Raw genomic sequence first — 19,262 nt, forward strand, 5'->3', positions numbered from 1 at the left:
TTACAACAAAGAAATCATTGTCCACTTGATGGTTTCTTTCCTCAGCATTCTTTGCGCCTTAATAATAAATGAGACTGGATTTTATAAACTATTTTCCGCTAAACCTCTTATGCATTTTTGATGTTTTCATATTTTGTTCAGGAATTCTGACTATATATATATATATATATATATATATATATATATATATATATATATATATTAAAACAGGAGTCTTTCCTATAAAAATATGTTTAATTAGATGAAGGTTGATTTAACTTGTCACTTCATCAGATTTATTGACGAGATTTTTAATTAAAACAACCAGCCTCTAAATATAGAAGACTTATCTCTGTAACAGTTTGTTTTTACATATAAAATGTATAGAGCAATAATATATGACTTTAGTTATATATCTGCTCATATCTTCATTAGGAGACTCCAAATCAGCTTCCATTTTATTTCATGGAGATCTAAGCAGAAGTCAGGAGAACTTATTGTAAGTCAATGAGGTCTGTTGGACGCTGTTGACATCCATTGTGCAATGGATCTTGCAGAGTCCTGTGGCTTCCATTATAAACTAAGAGGTGTGATAGAATTTTGTTCTAATAGGTCTAAAATGGTCACACATTGGTATTATTATTTCATTCTGCATGTCCGGCTCTTAAAATATAATCGACTTCCTATGAACAATATGACTGTCAAAAGTTAAAAATATGCAAATCTGTTCTCCAGGATATAATTAGGAGAACAGTGCACTCTGTACACCACCCTATAGAGGGCAGCATCCTTAACATCATGAACAACTCAGTTATAAAGTCTTTTTAATCACAATGTGGATTTAATTGCCAAATCAGTATTTCTGTCCCAAAAGGAACAGATTCCCAGCTATGGACAGCGCTGTTTCGGCCTATTGGGCCATCCTCAGCATAGCGTAGGGATACTGATTTGGCAGAGTGAGAGACTATAGACCAGGGTCAGGGGACAATCGTACACATCAGGGAGAGTGTTTGCCTACATAGGCAGTATGGAGACTTACAAGTCATTCCTGCTCCGCTAGGGATTCTGGGTAAAAAATATGCAAATCTATTCTCCAGGATGTAATTAGGAGAACAGAGTGCACTCTGTACACCACCCTATAGAGGGCAGCATCCTTAACATCATGAACGACTCAGTTATAAAGTCTTTTTAATCATAATGTGGATTTAATTGCCAAATCAGTATTTCTGTCCCAAAAGGTCTGTGTCAAAAGTTATTGCAAGTAACTTAATTGTATATTAGACTGGAAAAACCTTCAATGCTACACTTGATTCCAGTATAAGGAAAATGTTCGTTGTTTCCAATGATACATTTTCTTGTTGTCAATTCTATTACGTACAGTCTTCTCATGGAGTGCAGTTATAGAACACTAGTAAGAAATGGAAATAATAAATATCAGCATTTCTCCTTAGTGTACTTTCTGTACCTCTAACAACCATTTAAAGTATAGAAAAATATAATTTTCCATTTTTAATGTTCCTTAAAATGAATTTTTTGATCATCTCCATTAATTAAACATATACACCATTGTAATATGATATGGGTAGCAGCACACGACCGTATGTTAGCCATATTTACCAGCTTGAACTTCATGCTGAGAGCAGGACTCCTAGCAATATAGTTATCTATGATGCTAGGAGTCCCTTCCTCCAAGTGATATACTGTCCATACTGTAATTGATACAGGACGGTATGTTGCTGGGAGGCAGGGACTCCTAACATCAACTAGGAGTCCCAGCATCACAGAGATGGAAACCAAATGTATTAGGCAATTATGATAAATCATAACCTTAATAACAGTATTGCTTATAAATAACTGAAGATATTGATATGAACATCACTTTCTTTTTTAACGTTTGTTCATCAATAAGACTTACACTAGCATCTTATTTTCTTCTTTTCCTGTTGATATAGCCATAAATTTCCCATTACAGTTCAAGAGATTGAATTGGTGAAGGCACCTTTTTCTATTGACCTTGTCATTGTCCTATAATCTCAAGGTTCTAGTACTTGATTGCTAATGTGTCATCTCATTCTTAAACATTGTAATGTTGCCAAATCCCAGATGTCGTGCTGTCTGCATTAGTATATGATATCATTTCTACTAGAGGCAAGACAGATAATTAAAGTGTTTCATGCTAAAGGGCTATAATGATATAATATGATATTATTAATGCTCTCTCTTTGGAAACTCAACAAATTTCTCACCGTTACTTAATGTTATCAGTCTTCCAACTTGTTACCTAGGATGTTAAGATATTATAATAAGGAAGACATGAATTTTACTAAGGTTTACATTCTGTAATATTTACTCCTTACTCCTACAGTTACTTATACTCAAAGGGACAATATCTGCATTCAATTTCAAACAGACTATATTAAGATTATGTACTTTACTATAATATTATGAAAATGAAATCTAAGTCCATACATATAAGTTATAATATACACTGCTCAAATAAATAAAGGGAACACTTAGGCACTACAATGTAACTCCAAGCAACACTGATTGACAATCAATTTCACATGCTGTTGTACAAATGGAATAGACAACAGATGGAAATTATTGGCAATTATAGAGACACACTCAGTAAAAGAGTGGATCTGCAGGTGGGGACCATAGACCACATCTCAGTACCTATGCTTTCTGGCTGATGTTTTGGTCACTTATGAATGTTGGTTGTTGCTTTCACACTCATGGTAGAAGAGACAGACTCAGGTAGTGTAGTCCATCCAGGATGGCACATCAATGTTATCTGTGACAAAAAAAGTTTGCTGTGTCTGTCAGCGTAGTGTCCAGAGGCTGGAGGCGCTACCAGGAGACAGGCCAGTACACCAGGACATGTGGAGGGGGCCGTAGGAGGGCAACAACCCTGCAGCAGGAACGCTACCTCCACCTTTTTGCAAAGAGGAACAGGAGGAGCACTGCCAGAGTCCGGCAAAATGACCTCCAGCAGGCCACAAGTGGGCATGTGTTTGCTCAAACGGTTAGAAACCGACTCCATGAGGATGGTATGAGGGCCCGACGTCCACAGATGGGGGTTGTGCTCATAGCCCAACACCGTGCAGGACGCTTGGCATTTGCCACAGAACAATTAATAAATTAGTTAATAAATTTGATTTCCATTGATGATTTTTGTGTGATTTTGTTGTCAATTTCAACTTTGTACAGAACAAAGTATTCAATAAGAATATTTCATTCATTCAGATCAAGGGTGTTTTATTTGAGTGTTCTCTTTATTTTTTGAGCAGTGTATTTACTTAAAGGGGTTTTCCTGGGAGTATTTATTCACTTACCGGGTCCAGCAGAATACTTTTGATGGACCTGAGATTCCAGCAAAGTCATAACCCTGGGGTCATGTGATCAGAGGCAACATTCGCGGTTCGCCTCCCTTCTTCCCTGATCTCACAGGTAATTAATTATGTGTGCTCTGGGGAATGGCTGACTATAGAAAAGACAGCCCCCATAACAAAGGTAATTCTCTATGTCTTTGCAGCAATCATTGTAGACTCATATGAAAATGTATTTTGTGGTGTTATTTTTGTCATTTTATTTCAGTAACTTACACTATAGCTTTAGACCATACATTGTAGGTGTACCAAAATATACGTTATCTACAATATAACAAGATGGGAGCTGATAATGGACCATATCCTTATACAGCCCACAAGAATGCCCAAATATATTCTCTTAGACTACACTAAATGTCAGTGAGTAGTATTCTATCGAGTAGGTATTCGATCGAATACTACGGTATTCGAAATACTTGTACTAGATCGAGTACCACTCGCTATTCGAATGTAAAAGTTTGATGCAGAACCAGCATTGATTGGCTGAATGCTATACAGTCGGCCAATCAACGCTGGTTCTTCTCCTACCTTTAGAAGTCTTCTCCGTGCAGCTTCCCCGCGGCGTCTTCCGGCTCTTCATTCACTCTGCCAGGCATCGGGCCTGGGCAGAGCCGACTGCACATGTCCGCTTGTAGTGCGGGCATGCGCAGTTAGCTCTGCCCAGGCCCGATGCCTGGCAGAGTGAATTCAGAGCCGGAAGATGCCGCAGGGACGCTGCAAGGAGAAGACTTCTCGGAGGATCCAGCCCGATCCTCACTCGTGGACTTGGTAAGTATAATTTGATCGAATGTTGCCTACCCCTGAAACGAGCATTTTCCCCCCATAGACTATAATAGGGTTCGATATTCGATTCGAGTAGTCGAACATTGAGGGGCTACTCAAATCGATTTCGAACATAGAACATTTTAGTGTTCGCTCATCTCTACTCATGATGGAAACATAAATGGATACATAATAATTAGTTGTAGCACCTTTCATTGTAAACATCTTGTTGTATCCTGTTGTATATAAACCTCACTATGCAATCTATAAATTATTACCGACAAAGTAAAATACTCAACCTAGATGGGATTATCCATGATATAGATATTGATGATCTATCCTTAGGATAAGTAACTGATATCATATTAATGGGGATCTGACACATGGCACTGTTTTAATCTACCATACAAAATGGGTGAAATGTATTAAGACTGGTGTTCTGTATGCTAGTTTTAATAAAGTCCCTGGCTGGCCGAGATGCACCTCAATTATTCAGGTTTTTGCCTTCCACTGGATCACCTTGGTAGGTTTATAGATTGTACTTGATGAACATGTGTCTTTATCCAACCTTATCTGCTATGTTGCTATAGGTCTTGCTATGTAACACTTATATAATTAATCTGGATGTATGGTCAACTAATATTGACACAGATCAAAAAGCATTTAAGAGAAGTCAGACAGGCTTCTCCCTTATAGTGTATACTTCTCTGTTCTGCACAATGTATAACACTTTATATATCAAGACTCAAAGTTTATGCACAGAGGCAAAATATGAGCAAACAGCTGCTAAAGCTTTAGTTGTTAATTTGTCAGCCAAAAGTGCAACAAGCGTTCTCAACGGGAACAACATGGCATCAAGTTGTGTGATTCACAGAATGCAAATATTCATGGACTCAGTCAAATGTTTTCTTTGATTTTTTTTCCAGCAAAATATCCTTTTTCACTAACTATGTTTTTGAAACAGCAAGCTGCACAACTGGCAAGCTTTTAACGGTAATGTTTGCCAAAGGCCAGAGAAAGGATTATTTGTAAAGGATATTCAATATAATTTTGATTTTACCACCTGCAACAAGTCTGGAAAGGCTATTGTTTTCTTTTTTTCATTAGTATTCTGACTTTAAGGCTAAGGCTCCATATAGTGGGCTGCAGCAAAAAAGTGCTGCAGAAAAACTGTGGCCGCAATGAATGGTAGTTCTTCTTGCAGTGTCTTTCACAGAAAGTCTGCAGAGGTTTCCTCTGTGGATTTTCTGTTTTCATTATACCTATAGGGAAACCAAAAGCGGTTTTGGAAACACAGTGTGTCACTGTGCATATTTTTCTGAAATCCCATCCACTTTACAGGGACTGTTCCATCAAGGCCAAACCTGTGAGCTTATGTTACGTGGGGACATGGCCTTAAAGGGTTTTCTGGATGGGGCAATCCCTTTTAGTTAGAAGGGTCTCCTGATGAAAAATGTATGGAACCCTGTGACCAGCTCTAAGTTACAAAATGTAAATCACTCTTATCTGCTATAAATGAAATGGGTTTCTATGATCCTAGCCTTTATCATTGTCAGGTGCAAAGTGTTCCCAAATGATTTCTTATGCTATATGAACAATTATTTTAAATCACTAGTCTTCAGATAAAGTTACATCCTCTATCACCATGGGAAAGCCTTCTATATTAAACAGTCCAACGATTCAATATATAACATTCAGTACAATGTGTTTTAGTATTTCTATATACACTCACCGGCCACTTTATTAGGTACACCATGCTAGTAACGGGTTGGACCCCCTTTTGCCTTCAGAACTGCCTCAATTCTTCGTGGCATAGATTCAACAAGGTGCTGGAAGCATTCCTCAGAGATTTTGGTCCATATTGACATGATGGCATCACACAGTTGCCGCAGATTTGTCGGCTGCACATCCATGATGCGAATCTCCCGTTCCACCACATCCCAAAGATGCACTATTGGATTGAGATCTGGTGACTGTGGAGGCCATTGGAGTACAGTGAACTCATTGTCATGTTCAAGAAACCAGTCTGAGATGATTCCAGCTTTATGACATGGCGCATTATCCTGCTGAAAGTAGCCATCAGATGTTGGGTACATTGTGGTCATAAAGGGATGGACATGGTCAGCAACAATACTCAGGTAGGCTTTGGCGTTGCAACGATGCTCAATTGGTACCAAGGGGCCCAAAGAGTGCCAAGAAAATATTCCCCACACCATGACACCACCACCACCAGCCTGAACCGTTGATACAAGGCAGGATGGATCCATGCTTTCATGTTGTTGACGCCAAATTCTGACCCTACCATCCGAATGTCACAGCAGAAATCGAGACTCATCAGACCAGGCAACGTTTTTTCCAATCTTCAATTGTCCAATTTCGATGAGCTTGTGCAAATTGTAGCCTCAGTTTCCTGTTCTTAGCTGAAAGGAGTGGCACCCGGTGTGGTCTTCGGCTGCTGTAGCCCATCTGCCTCAAAGTTCGACGTACTGTGCGTTCAGAGATGCTCTTCTGGCTACCTTGGTTGTAACGGGTGGCTATTTGAGTCACTGTTGCCTTTCTATCAGCTCGAACCAGTCTGGCCATTCTCCTCTGACCTCTGGCATCAACAACGCATTTCCACCCACAGAACTGCCGCTCACTGGATGTTTTTTCTTTTTTCGGACCATTCTCTGTAAACCCTAGAGATGGTTGTGCGTGAAAATCCCAGTGGATCAGCAGTTTCTGAAATACTCAGACCAGCCCTTCTGGCACCAACAACCATGCCACGTTCAAAGGCACTCAAATCACCTTTCTTCCCCATACTGATGCTCGGTTTGAACTGCAGGAGATTGTCTTGACCATGTCTACATGCCTAAATGCACTGAGTTGCCGCCATGTGATTGGCTGATTAGAAATTAAGTGTTAACGAGCAGTTGGACAGGTGTACCTAATAAAGTGGCCGGTGAGTGTATATGCGGAATAATAAACTTTTGTATTTTGGATATAAATAACTATCTTGCTAATTATTCTGTTGATCTTGGGTATATACTTACCTGACCCTCTGTGGGTCCAAGTTTTTCTTCAGTTGTGTTGGTAAGCATACATTACTATGATAAGGCCATTTATGTGTTGTGAGGGTAAATTTGCATTAGTATTCTCCTTGCTATCTCTTCTTGTATGCTATGTTTTTCTTTTGGTGTATATATATATATATATATATATATATATATATATATATATATATCAGTATAGACAAAATACTAAATAATTTAGAAATACTAAACACACATTGTACTGAATGTTATACATATAGTTTTCTTTATAGAAAGTTGGATTCCTGACAACACGGGACAACACTGGTGGGATATTTTTAGATAGATAGATAGATAGATAGATAGATAGATAGATAGATAGATAGACAAAAAAAATTCTGTATTTAGATAGATAGATAGATAGACAGACAGACACACAAATTGCAGTAGGCCTCTGCATACTTGGCATACTCCAAGAATCTCAAATGGATTTTAAACTTTACATAGTTATTATCTGTATATGTCTTAGGGCCCCTTCACATGGAGGATACTCTGGCTGATTCGGAACGTGTAAACGTTCCGAATCAGCAGCGTTTAAAGCAGGTCCCGTTGCTTTCTATGGGAGCCGGCATACGTGTAGAAAGCAATGGGACCTGCTTTAAACGCTGCTGATTCGGAACGTTTACACGTTCCGAATCAGCAAGAGTATCCTCCGTGTGAAGGGGCCCTTAATGATTTTTGGCTGAAATATTTGCTATTGGTATTACAGCCACATCACGCACCTGTTAACATTTGCTTTTGGAGGTGCTGTCTTCTTTATCTCTTGGAGATGGATAGATAGATACAGATGAAGCAGTCACTGAATAATTTCCCAATATTACCTTAACAAACATTCATATTGTGCTAACGAACATTTGTTCACTTGTTTCACTCATAATGTATGTTCATTTAACAGCTGCTACATCTGTAGATAGATAGATAGACAGAAAGATAAACATAAAGTATTTTAACATGTTAGTCATAGCTACAAGAGTACAAGGTTTCAACAGGATATCTTAAAAATGCACGCTTATAGATTACCTAGAAAATGAGTCCCATCTATTTAAATGTAATCTGACAGTGCAATTTTCATGACAAAAGCTAGGAAGTATTTCACTTCCACTCCTTAAAAATACATATGAAAATCATTGCTTTCCATATTTTGATATGACAGATATAACTGCATTGTCCTACTTCCTTTGGCCTACTTCTTTCATCATTTAAGGAACACTTGTTTTCTAATAAATAATAACTAATAATAAGTTTGAGTTTCCTTTTTATAGAATGTATTTTGAGTGGAGCTAAGCTACAAAACAAGGAACAACACATAGGGAGAGGGACACGACTTCTAGAAAAAAAGTATCTTAGACAACCCATTTAACTGGATTTTAAATTGCTAAGATGGCCCCATGTCTAGATGACTGGTTTTTAAGCATATAAAAAGTAGATATTAATTAATGCTATTAATAAAGTCTAGTTACCCTGTTTCCCCGAAAATAAGACATGTTCTTTTAATTAATTATCTAACGAAATATATGACCTTTCTTATTTTCGGGGGATGTTTTATGCAACGGCTGGAGCGGGGAACAATCGGCAAACAAAGCGGGGAACAATTAGCGGAGTGCCGGTATGACTGCTGGTTGTACGTGATCCAGAAGGTGAGGGGGGGGTGTGTGTGTCTTATTTTCAGGGAAACAGGGTAGGATATATTCTGTTCTGTGCCAATGTCTCTCAGACACAGAATCCTTCTGAAATCAAAGGCATTTTAGTTGAGCAATGACAGAAAGAGAATGATGAATACTCAACAAACCCCCTTACAGTCTTGAGATCCGTACTTATCCATCAATAAATGGATCATCTTTGCTGTTTAATCCATTCTCCTGGTGCTATGATTGAACAGAAGGATGGGTCAAACAAAGATGTGAATGCACCCTTGCACAATATTTCCCTTTCTAGATCAATCTGCTCAGCTTCTAATGCTGTATATCATTATTCAATATCAATTAATCTGATAAAAAAATGCGATTCCCAGAGTACCCAGCGAAAAAGCAAAGCGGGCAGTGGTTAGCACTGCTGCTTTGCAATGCTGGAGTCCTGGGTTTGAATCTTGCCAAGACAACATCTGCAAGGAGATTGTATGCTCACCCCATGTTTGTGCAGGTTTTATCCAGGTACTCTGGTTTCCTCCCACACTCCAAAGACATACTGATAGGGAATTTAGATTGTGAGCCCTATATGGGACAGTAACCACAATGTCTGTAAAGTGCTGCGGAATATGATGGCGCTATACAAGTAAGCTAATAAATAAATAAGAGTTGATTCAAAATTACTACTCCATTCACTTCTATGGGACAGACAAAGACGGCTACTGAAAGAATAATGTAAGTATATGGGAAGCACATGGGCTCAGTGGTTAGTTGTAAGTTCAAACCCAGCCAAGGACAACATGTTCTCAATAGGTTTGTATGTTCTCCCCATGCTTGTTTGGGTTTCCTCCCACACTCCAGAGACAATATCTGTAAAGCACGATGATGGTGCTATATAAGTAAGCAAAATAAATAGCGCTCCATCACTTCCTCAAGCATGAACTAAAACACTTGCCACACATACACACTATTGCTCTATTAGCGCAAAGAAGTTGAGAATCCACCCTTCTCATGGTCAACGGTGTCTTAGCATTTGTACTGCTGTTGCAGGAAAGGTTCCTTTAAGGTGTAGAATGGCAACTTTCTACACCACATGAATTCACAAAACAGTGCGACACAGTACTGACTGACAACCATCTGGAAAACATCAATAGCATGACATGTATTACTATTGTTACTGTTTTTGAACTATTTTAGCAGTACAAATGTATTTAATAAAGGGATATTAAAGCATAAGCATAAAGAATTAACCTGTGTCTTTTAGGACACCTTCCATTTTATCTTATATAGCCCAAAAAATTATGTGAAACTTGACCTCTCTTCTATCTGTTAGATGGCACTTTATTAGAGTCTAAGTTAGAAAGCACATATCAAAATAAAGATATTTACTAATTTACACCTTCTTGATCATGTCTTTTATAATTGCTACCAACATGGGTAACATTTGGGTCCCCTTTAGAGTAAATATTTCATTATTCATAGAAATACATAAAACTGTTAACCTGAATGTCTAAAAGGATCCTAACACTCTCCTTGCCCTTGCATAATGCTACCTTATGTTAGCAAATTGCTCATTTAAAATACAAGCTAGATTATTTTCTGAAATGTCTATAACTACGTTAGCTAGTAACATCTGTAACCAGGCGTTCACACTACTGTCTGTGTCCGACAGGTAGTGTCTGCTCCTAGTGTCCGTTCAAAATCTGGCATGGACATTAGGAGTGGACACTGGCTGTGTCCGTGACACTTGTCATTTATTTAAATGGCGATCGGGTGTGTTCTTTTGCACTCCGTGCCTGTCCTTCACTGTCCGCTTGTAAAGATGTCTGACTTTTCAAGCGGACAGAAAAACCCTACATGTCGGGTTTTTCTGTCCGCTTGAAAAGTCGGACATCTTTACATGCGGACAGTGAAGGAAGGGCACGGAGTGCAAAAGAACTCATCCGGTGTCCATTTAAATAAATGACAGGTGTCACGGACACAGCTAGTGTCCGCTTCTAATGTCCGTGCCAGATTTGGAGCGGACACTACCTGTCGGACACAGACAGTAGTGTGAACGCCCCCTAAGTCTCGTCACACAGTCTTAACATCTTAATTCGATTCAAAAGATATCCGAATGTTAAATTTTGGAATTCAAAGACATTCTATATTTGAGTGATTTTAAGTTTTTAGCAAATGTTTTTGGAAGGCCCAAATTTCGTACAATCAGTGCACAGTAGGAGGGCCATAAACTATTCTGCTATGGCTTACAGGAATTTGGCAAGGGTGGAGAAAGATCTGAAGTTTAACATGTCGAACTGCTATTAGATTAATTAGAGTGCCAACTATAAAGAAGCTCTCCAACACAAGTACCAAAATCCACTAATATTTTCACTTTGAATCTTGCCATCTTCTAGCTAAACCACTGAAAGGATGTCTATATTAATATCCATAGTTTGAGATGATATGTTTAACAAGTACATGCATGTATAGTGTCACTGTAAGTATATGTATGTAATGGCATGTTAATGGAAACATGTAAATCATGAAATATAAAAACTTGTGGTTAGGAATAGAGATGAGTGAACACTAAAATGTTCGAGGTTCGAAATTCGATTCGAACAGCCGCTCACTGTTCGAGTGTTCGAATGGGTTTCGAACCCCATTATAGTCTATGGGGAACATAAACTCGTTAAGGGGGAAACCCAAATTCGTGTCTGGAGGGTCACCAAGTCCACTATGACACCCCAGGAAATGATACCAACACCCTGGAATGACACTGGGACAGCAGGGGAAGCATGTCTGGGGGCATAAAAGTCACTTTATTTCATGGAAATCCCTGTCAGTTTGCGATTTTCGCAAGCTAACTTTTCCCCATAGAAATGCATTGGCCAGTGCTGATTGGCCAGAGTACGGAACTCGACCAATCAGCGCTGGCTCTGCTGGAGGAGGCGGAGTCTAAGATCGCTCCACACCAGTCTCCATTCAGGTCCGACCTTAGACTCCGCCTCCTCCGGCAGAACCAGCGCTGATTGGCCGAAGGCTGGCCAATGCATTCCTATGCGAATGCAGAGACTTAGCAGTGCTGAGTCAGTTTTGCTCAACTACACATCTGATGCACACTCGGCACTGCTACATCAGATGTAGCAATCTGATGTAGCAGAGCCGAGGGTGCACTAGAACCCCTGTGCAAACTCAGTTCACGCTAATAGAATGCATTGGCCAGCGCTGATTGGCCAATGCATTCTATTAGCCCGATGAAGTAGAGCTGAATGTGTGTGTTAAGCACACACATTCAGCACTGCTTCATCACGCCAATACAATGCATTAGCCAGTGCTGATTGGCCAGAGTACGGAATTCGGCCAATCAGCGCTGGCTCTGCTGGAGGAGGCGGAGTCTAAGGTCGGACCTGAATGGAGACTGGTGTGGAGCGATCTTAGACTCCGCCTCCTCCAGCAGAGCCAGCGCTGATTGGCCGAATTCCGTACTCTGGCCAATCAGCGCTGGCCAATGCATTCTATTAGCCCGATGAAGTAGAGCTGAATGTGTGTGCTAAGCACACACATTCAGCACTGCTTCATCACGCCAATACAATGCATTAGCCAGTGCTGATTGGCCAGAGTACGGAATTCGGCCAATCAGCGCTGGCTCTGCTGGAGGAGGCGGAGTCTAAGGTCGGACCTGAATGGAGACTGGTGTGGAGCGATCTTAGACTCCGCCTCCTCCAGCAGAGCCAGCGCTGATTGGCCGAATTCCGTACTCTGGCCAATCAGCGCTGGCCAATGCATTCTATTAGCCCGATGAAGTAGAGCTGAATGTGTGTGCTAAGCACACACATTCAGCACTGCTTCATCACGCCAATACAGTGCATTAGCCAGTGCTGATTGGCCAGAGTACGGAATTCGGCCAATCAGCACTGGCTCTGCTGGAGGAGGCGGAGTCTAAGGTCGGACCTGAATGGAGACTGGTGTGGAGCGATCTTAGACTCCGCCTCCTCCAGCAGAGCCAGCGCTGATTGGCCGAATTCCGTACTCTGGCCAATCAGCGCTGGCCAATGCATTCTATTAGCCCGATGAAGTAGAGCTGAATGTGTGTGCTAAGCACACACATTCAGCACTGCTTCATCACGCCAATACAATGCATTAGCCAGTGCTGATTGGCCAGAGTACGGAATTCGGCCAATCAGCACTGGCTCTGCTGGAGGAGGCGGAGTCTAAGGTCGGACCTGAATGGAGACTGGTGTGGAGCGATCTTAGACTCCGCCTCCTCCAGCAGAGCCAGCGCTGATTGGCCGAATTCCGTACTCTGGCCAATCAGCGCTGGCCAATGCATTCTATTAGCCCGATGAAGTAGAGCTGAATGTGTGTGCTTAGCACACACATTCAGCTCTACTTCATCGGGCTAATAGAATGCATTGGCCAATCAGCGCTGGCCAATGCATTCTATTAGCTTGATGAAGCAGAGTGTGCACAAGGGTTCAAGCGCACCCTCGGCTCTGATGTAGCAGAGCCGAGGGTGCACAAGGGTTCAAGTGCACCCTCGGCTCTCCTACATCAGAGCCGAGGGTGCGCTTGAACCCTTGTGCAGCCTCAGCTCTGCTACATCAGAGCCGAGGGTGCGCTTGAACCCTTGTGCACACTCTGCTTCATCAAGCTAATAGAATGCATTGGCCAGCACTGATTGGCCAGAGTACGGAATTCGGCCAATCAGCGCTGGCCAATGCATCCCTATGGGAAAAAGTTTATCTCACAAAAATCACAATTACACACCCGATAGAGCCCCAAAAAGTTATTTTTAATAACATTCCCCCCTAAATAAAGGTTATCCCTAGCTATCCCTGCCTGTACAGCTATCCCTGTCTCATAGTCACAAAGTTCACATTCTCATATGACCCGGATTTGAAATCCACTATTCGTCTAAAATGGAGGTCACCTGATTTCGGCAGCCAATGACTTTTTCCAATTTTTTTCAATGCCCCCGGTGTCGTAGTTCCTGTCCCACCTACCCTGCGCTGTTATTGGTGCAAAAAAGGCGCCAGGGAAGGTGGGAGGGGAATCAAATTTTGGCGCACTTTACCACGCGGTGTTCGATTCGATTCGAACATGGCGAACACCCTGATATCCGATCGAACATGTGTTCGATAGAACACTGTTCGCTCATCTCTAGTTAGGAATACAGAAAGCATTGAAAAGGGGGCCTAAAGGATATTTATCTAATACTGCACTAAATGTGCATTAATGGAATCTAATACAGTTTATAGTATAAAAAAAAAACAATAAATAAGTAGCAATGATTAACTATATGATTCTTTAGTCTCAGGTAATGCGAATCATGTGAAAGTCATAGATGTACAACCTCATGTACCTGTTTCCAAATTGCAAGGATATTGCTTGAACATATTTCTCTACTTGTGTCTATTCTCTTTCTTATAATGATATCTAGAATTGTGACATTATGTCTAGTTTCACAAGTACTGGCAGGTCACTATATTTATTGTATGACGATACATACAGAGTAATTGTAAATCCTTCCATGTTCTTAACCTACAGGTATATCTACAAGTAAGGAGATTGTTACTGTTGTTGCTAAATGAACTCACCCTCTCTATGTATCACCGTCTATGACGAAAACCCAGAAAATCCCAAGGCAGTGCAACTAGTATTTCCAGCTGCATGCTGGCCAACAAATTGGATTCTAAAAACCTCTTGTTGGTTTACAATGTGTCACCTGACAATTGATATAAATAACATTATGGTATAAATCTTATATCCGACTGATTTGGCAACTAGTCAAGTACGTGTCTGTTAAAGTGAATTTATTCTATAAAGTTTTATGTTTACTAATTTTCTTTATTATATTTTTTGTCTCTATTGTATAACATATCTAAAAAATAAAAGGAAACAATCTACAGAAAAAAAGAAAAAAGCATGTATTAACATTTACTAAATTGATTGATTTTTTTTTTTTCTTAAACGAGGTATTGCAACGTGTCAGATGGTAAAAACACTTTACTAGCCTATATCGATCTTCAAGTGTTCATTTCCTCAGATATGTGGAGCTCCGGCAGAAATATCATCCTTAACACCCAGTGAATGATTTTGTCTTCTGCGAAATTGCCTCCAAAATACAGCAGTAAGAACTCTGCCTGCAATAAATCATCCTTATAATTATCAAGTGAAGAAAGCCTTCTAAAGACAAGTGACATATTTTTGTCCTTTCTGAATTCTGTCTCCCTCGGAGCTACCACTCAGTAGAAGACGAACCAAAAAAAATCAATTGCCTGATTTATTTGCAATCTTTAAGAAAGACACATACAGTGCAAGCTTGACATCTCAATATTGAAACTCTCAGGTCTGCACATAGAAAAGGATGCAGATATATGCTAATGGTCTGGGAAATCAATCAAAATAATATGGATCATAAAACACAAGAGGGCATCCATGCTACACATATATTTCAATCACATCACCATAAAATATATACTATAAAAGGAAGAAGAAGAATAACAAGAAAACACACAAGGGGAATGGTTCCTGGTGTGAATATATTGACTGCAGGAGCTCATTTCATCAGGACCTTGGGGACCATGGGGAAGACATTGGAGAATCTTCATATTGATAAATATTACAGGCATGTATCACTAGGCTGCACGTTCATAGTAGTCATCATTCACACTTACTAAACATACATACATACATAGGATTCATTACAATGTATTCATCTGATGCAAAAGAGTTATGTATTAAACAATTAGCTAAGGTATGAGAATAATAGGATTATACATAGGCTTTATATATGGATTTCTGGTAGAACTGGACATATATCTGATCATAGGCAACAAGGTAATTTACAGCAAACCAGCAATAAGCTACTAAATATTCCTAGTAGTAGTGTAATAAGCAAACTTCCCAATAGATCACACCCTGCACTTTCACAAGGCAGGCAAGTAACCGGAAACTTTCTGGTATAAAGCTGCTAGAGCATTGATGTAGGACAGATACCTGGAAATTGCCAGGGTCACCATGTCAGACCTCCTCTAGACGATGTAGTTCTGCAGAGAGGTGTTAAGTGCTGTGGTCGCTCTCAGTCTTCTGTGGGACAGCTCTTCAGTTCAGCACCAGGGTCAGCGCCTGCCAGGAGGAGCAGGGAGGGGCACACACAGCATTGCCTCTCCTCAGTCACTGCATGCCAGGACCGGAGAAGGAATCATCACACAGCCATGCTGGAGAAGTCATCCCCCTGCACAGCTACAGGAAGATGTGTGGGAAGGGGCCAGGCTGCCAGTACTGCTCCCCGTGTATCCCCGCCACCTCCAGCATCCTCTCCTCTCTGCCTCTCTCCTCCTTCTGTCAGGAGTCCGTGCAGCGGGGGAAGGGACTGCTGCCTCTAAGACTGCAGCTCTGTGTGGCTGAGTCCTCATGACAGACACTTTTTGTGTCTAGTCTCTTCTTGTCAGGAGGCAGGGGGCCTGGGGGGAGACTTGGGCATTTAGTGAGGGGCTAGCATGGGGTTTACGGTGAAAAGGAGCAGCTCGGACTTGGCAGAGTAACCTGAGGTCGTTCATTCCATTATGTGTGAGAGATTCATAGAGATGACTAGCTGTATGACAGGAGAGAAGACTGGATTGTTATTATTATTACTATTATTGATAAGAAGATATCGCTTCAGGTGAATATACAGTCACCACATACTGTTTATCTGCTGTAATACACCACACATAGGGATCCCATTGTGTTTAACACTGTATGTGAATAACATGTCTATACTGTATTACAGACTAAGAGTAGTAACTTTGTCTCCTTCACTGGAGATCTGATTTATAACAAGACAGGAGACATTCTTCTTCTTCTGCTTAATATTATTATTATTATTATTATTATTATTATTATTATTATTAATAATAATAATAATGCCCCTGTTAATGATAATAAGATATCAGTTCAGGTGACATACAGTCATCCCATACTCTTTATCTTTTGTAATACACCACACATAGTGATCCGATTGTCTTTAATACTTTATGTGAATAACATGTCTATACTGTATTACAGACTCTAAGAGTAGTAACTTTGTCTCCTTCACTGGAGATCTGTTTTATAACAGGATAGAAGACATTATTATTATGATTATTATTATTATTATTATTATTATTATTAATGCCCCTATTATTGATAAAAAGATATTGGTTCAGGTGACATACAGTCATATTATACTCTTTATCTTTTGCAATATACCGCTTAGGGCGGGTTCACACCTGCGCCCAGTCTCCGCTTTGGCGGTTTCCGTCTTCTGCCTGAGAAACTGGACAGGAGAGTCTTTTGCCTCTCCACGGTAAAAACAGTTTTTTTAACTGAACACCAAGTTGGACATGCAGGACTTTGTGTCCGGTTAAAAAAAAAAAAAAAGGTTTCGCCGCGGAGACCAGAAGACACTCACGGGATGGGTTTCCATCTTCTGTCCAGTTTCTCGGGCAGAAGAGAGAAACCCACAAAGTGGAGACTGGGTGTAGGTGTGAACCCGCCCTCATAGGGATCCGATTATCTTTAATACTTTATGTGAACAACATGTCTATGCTGTTTTACAGGCTCTAAGAATACTAACTTTGTCCCCTTCACTGGAGATCTGTGAGCAACTTATCCAAGATGGTAACAACTTAAAAGGGCTTTCCAGGACTATGAAATAACCTCAGAACAGCTAATAATAAAATGGATGGACTAATGTCAGCTAGTATTAAATAGATTGAAAATCTGAGACATAATATCTTGAAATAATATTGCTACTTGTTGAAAATGAATGGCACTCTTCAGCATAGTTACTTTAGCAACAAACATCACTTAGGGGTCGTTCACCCTACCATTGCTGACTGTCAGTAGTGTCCACTGCTAGTGTATGTTACAAGATTTTAGTAACGGACACTAGCAGAACCATCACAAATGCGTTGCAAATTCTATTGATTTGAATGGGATTTTATCTGGTGTCCGTTAGTGATGGATAGTGTTCGTTTACTGCAAATTAGTCACATGTCCGTTATTTTTAACAGATACGAAAATCCAGGGTGCTGGACTTTTGTGTACATGATATATACCGTTTTCATGACAGACGTAAAGTGTCTGTTATTTTTTAACATTAAAGACTATGGGTAACGGACAGTAATGGATGGGCATCCGTAATACTGTCTATTATTACTGTACATGTTTTTTCTACAGACAGTATAAAATCAAACACTAACGGACACTAATGTACTGATCCATTTATTGGATCAGTTAAAAAAATACTACTGACATTAGCATCAGTTAGGGCGGGTTCACACCTGCGCCCAGTCTCCGCTTTAGCCAATCCAGCGGGTTTCCATCTTTTGCCCCGAGAAACTGGACAGTGGACAGAAACCCAGCAGTCAGTTTTCAAACTCATTCATTTGAATGAGTTTGCAAAGGGATTGCCCGTGTGCGTCTTCTGCCTGTCCGTGGCAAAACCTTTTTTTTTAACCGGACACAAAGTCCTGCATGTTCGACTTTGTGTCTGGTTAAAAAAAAACTGTTTCAGGGCTCGTTCACATCTGCGTCGTCGGTCCTTATTGCAGGTTTCCGTTTCCTGCATAAAACAGATGCAGGAGACGGAAGCCTGCAGGAGACTTTCTCACCCATTCATTTGAATGGGTGAGAAAGCTGTCCGGCCGTGCGCGGCAGTGAGCGTTTTGCGCTCTCCGCCGCAAAACCGGGTTTTATAATCCGGACACAGAGTCGGACATGCACTACTCTGTGTCCGGATAAAAAAATCCGGTTTCGCGGCGGAGAGCCTAAAACGCTCACCGCCGCGCACGGCCGGACCCGATCTATGGTTTCCGTCTTCTGCCATGCAGAAGACGGAAACCATAGTACGGAGACCCCAGACGCAGGTGTGAACCCAGCGTCACCGCGGAGAGGCCGTAGATGCACACAGGCGGTCACTTTGCAAACCCATTCAAGTGAATGGGTTTGAAAACTGACCGCCAGGTTTCCGTCCCCTGTCCAGTTTCTCAGGGAGATCGGGCGCAGGTGTGAACCCGCCCTTATTGTCTGTTAATATCTGTTATGATAACTGTCCATTTTTTTTTTTAACGGACACTATCATAATGGCCTTGCAGGACTTGCAGCACTTAACAGCCTGGGGAGCCTCCTGGACCCAGTACAGGTGGTGGGTGACAGAAGGATACTGTCCGTGGTGAGCTCCACACCTTCTCTCGCTACCAGTGACATCATGGGTCTCTGCCTGAGGCCTTCTGATGCTTCTGATTGACATCAGCGGTCACGTGAGAAAAGACCATGAAAAGCTGCCGGAGTATCAGGACTGAAATGCACTAGAACTACACCAGAGCACGAGGGAACAAGTAAGTATGATTTTTCTCACCTCCTCTGGTTGTCCAGGCATTAACAAAAAAATACCTGGATAACCTCTTTAAGGATAGTACAGGATAAGG

At 40.9% G+C, this 19,262-nt stretch overlaps 1 protein-coding gene across 1 annotated transcript in view; it reads right to left on the minus strand.

Annotated features, from left to right (window-relative positions):
* LOC142217786 (bifunctional heparan sulfate N-deacetylase/N-sulfotransferase 3-like) overlaps positions 1–16,181 on the minus strand; it is a 320,369-nt gene extending 304,188 nt beyond the window's left edge. The window contains exon 1 of the mRNA XM_075286112.1: positions 15,808–16,181. The gene's annotated coding sequence lies outside the window, so the exon portion shown is untranslated. The remainder of the gene's footprint in view (positions 1–15,807) is intronic.
* Between the last annotated feature and the right edge of the window lie 3,081 nt (positions 16,182–19,262).

Source organism: Leptodactylus fuscus, chromosome 1 (genome assembly GCF_031893055.1).
Source record: "Leptodactylus fuscus isolate aLepFus1 chromosome 1, aLepFus1.hap2, whole genome shotgun sequence".
Classification (NCBI taxonomy): Eukaryota; Metazoa; Chordata; class Amphibia; order Anura; family Leptodactylidae; genus Leptodactylus; species Leptodactylus fuscus.